The sequence below is a fragment of the Plectropomus leopardus genome, unplaced genomic scaffold (genome assembly GCF_008729295.1).
Source record: "Plectropomus leopardus isolate mb unplaced genomic scaffold, YSFRI_Pleo_2.0 unplaced_scaffold21175, whole genome shotgun sequence".
Taxonomy (NCBI): Eukaryota; Metazoa; Chordata; class Actinopteri; order Perciformes; family Serranidae; genus Plectropomus; species Plectropomus leopardus.
Window position 1 is genome coordinate 1 of NW_024622911.1, and position 2,317 is coordinate 2,317.

General features: G+C 38.7%; 2 non-coding genes across 2 annotated transcripts; both read left to right on the forward strand.

Moving 5' to 3' along the window:
• Positions 1-96: 96 nt before the first annotated feature.
• trnac-gca lies at positions 97-168 on the forward strand. Its single transcript has one exon. It is a non-coding gene; the product is annotated as a tRNA-Cys (tRNA).
• Positions 169-301: 133 nt separating this feature from the next.
• Positions 302-373, forward strand: trnac-gca. Its single transcript has one exon. It is a non-coding gene; the product is annotated as a tRNA-Cys (tRNA).
• The last annotated feature ends 1,944 nt before the right edge of the window (positions 374-2,317 follow it).

The following is a 2,317-nucleotide window of genomic DNA, read 5'->3' on the forward strand; positions in this document are numbered from 1 at the left end:
TGGAGCTATGACATGCGATAACAAAAGCTCTCGAGTTTCAGTTAACTGTAACTTTTCCTCAACACATATTTGGTGGCAGATTCTCTTACTGCTGGTGGGGGTATAGCTCAGTGATAGAGCATTTGACTGCAGATTAAGAGGTCCCCAGTTCAAATCTGGGTGCCCCCTGTGGTGCTGCTCCTGTCAAAACACACTCTGTCATTTCTGTTGTTCATACATACAATCAAACCCCCTCTCGCCCTGTGTGGTGGATGCCAAATCAATGCCTTCATTATCACTAAGCATATTTAGTGCAGACTGTGGGGGTATAGCTCAGTGGTAGAGCATTTGACTGCAGATCAAGAGGTCCCCAGTTCAAATCTGGGTGCCCCCTGTACTAACATGTCCTCAAACCTTTAGTCTCAATAATCAGCCACAGCCTGTTCACCCACTACCATGTGGTTAAAAATACAGAAGTATCCACTGCCAAACCAGCAAGGGCAGCTTCTTTTCCCAAACTGCGGGAACTTGAAAATGACAAATAAATCTCCCTTCTACCTTCAACTGGAAGTCAATCATGTCTTAACGTGGAGTACACACACTGGGTCAGCCCATTAAGAAGCTCAGGATTCAATCACTAAGAGAAATGAACACTATTACCACATGTGTTGCTCTGGTCGAGAGGGTGACGACAGCAGCACATCTGTTTGGTCAGCATGCAAATCTAAGTGCTACTGTATAAAGGTTAACTGGGCCTACTGAGCACTTTTCAAATGTTATACAGAGATGGAAAGAATATCTTAACATTCCATTTGTCTCACAAACAGCCAGCAATGTGCCTAATGAAACCTAGAGCTCAAACAATCAGTTCTTCAGACACACAAAGCTGTTTGACATTGACATGATTTGAACTTGTCATGGTACCTCAAAAGGGATGGCACATTAATGCAAAAACTATCAGTGTACGATTTAACATTGAGCTAATGTTTTCTTTCCACAGAGGATAATCTAGAAGGTAATAGACACAGACAGTTTAGCCAGTGGTCAATGAACAACTCATGTGTTTAACTTATTTAATAGTACTAATATGAAATGGTAGAAATACTTACAAGTAGAAGTCCTGCATTGAAAATGTAACTTAAGTAAAAGTCCAAAAGTTTCCCAGAATAACCCACCAAAAATGTGTTGTGTGAAAAGTTGCAGTTAACTGAAACTCAAGAGCTTTTGTTGTTGCATGTCATAGCACCACTTGAGCTCATTGCTATTTAAGAGCATATACATTAAGCAGTCTGTGATCTAAAATTTTCATTGCAAACGACTGCATATCTGTTATTGTTGTATGAATAATGAAGAACTTGAAGCTGAATGGATTAATGGCCGTCTTTGGCGCCAATGGACATGGACAGCAAAGAGAGAAAGAGGATGAGACTGAAGTTGCAGAAAGTTCACATTCATCATCCTGCAGAGACACAGAGTTTCCTACACATTGAAAGATGTTGCGGTGTTCTTTAAGATGTGCTAGAGATTCAAGTGGTTCTCTCCCATTCACTCACTCTGACAACATGAGAACATCTAATTGTTGTGTCCAAAACTTATTTGAGCTCATAGAGTCTTCTGACAGACAGTGCTTTATTGATGGAAGGTTGTGAGTTTAAATCCCACCCGAACTGTTTCTGGGTTTCTTCCTTCGACCTCCATAAAGGCGTCTCATATTGTGAAAAGACTGTTTCAAAACGACACTCAGAGCTGATCAGACATACTCATGTCTGATTTAGTTAATTGTTAATGAAGGTGAAACTTTTAAAGGGATTAAATTCTATTTAGTACATTCAAAGAAGTTTTTGGACTTAAGTAATAAACCTTTAAATACAAAGATAATCCAATAAAAACCTTCTGAGAAAGGTGAGATCAGATTTGATTTGAAGACAAAAAAATATCTTTGAGGGGTTTTTAAATTCCTTGAATTATGGACATAACATATAAATTATGATTTTTTTTTTTTTTTTAGAGTGTCTTCGTGGCTAAAAGGTTATAGTGCATAGCTCATTATCCCAATTTTGCTGGCTCAAATCCAGGCAGTGACCTCTGATTGTCAGGCACTTTTTACTTCAAATGCAGAAATATTGACTCTTTAATGACTTTTGACTCAATCCCGAGGCACTATATTCACATAATCATTGTTGATGCTTAATCAACATTTGTTTGCATGTGTGTATGGGCAGTTGGGTAACATTTTATAAATGCAAAAAAAAGCAAAACAGATGTGGTGGATGAATGGTTTGTGTGCAAGACTCTCATGCTGGAGTTTAAGGTTCAAGTCTGTCTGTAGTTGTCTGTT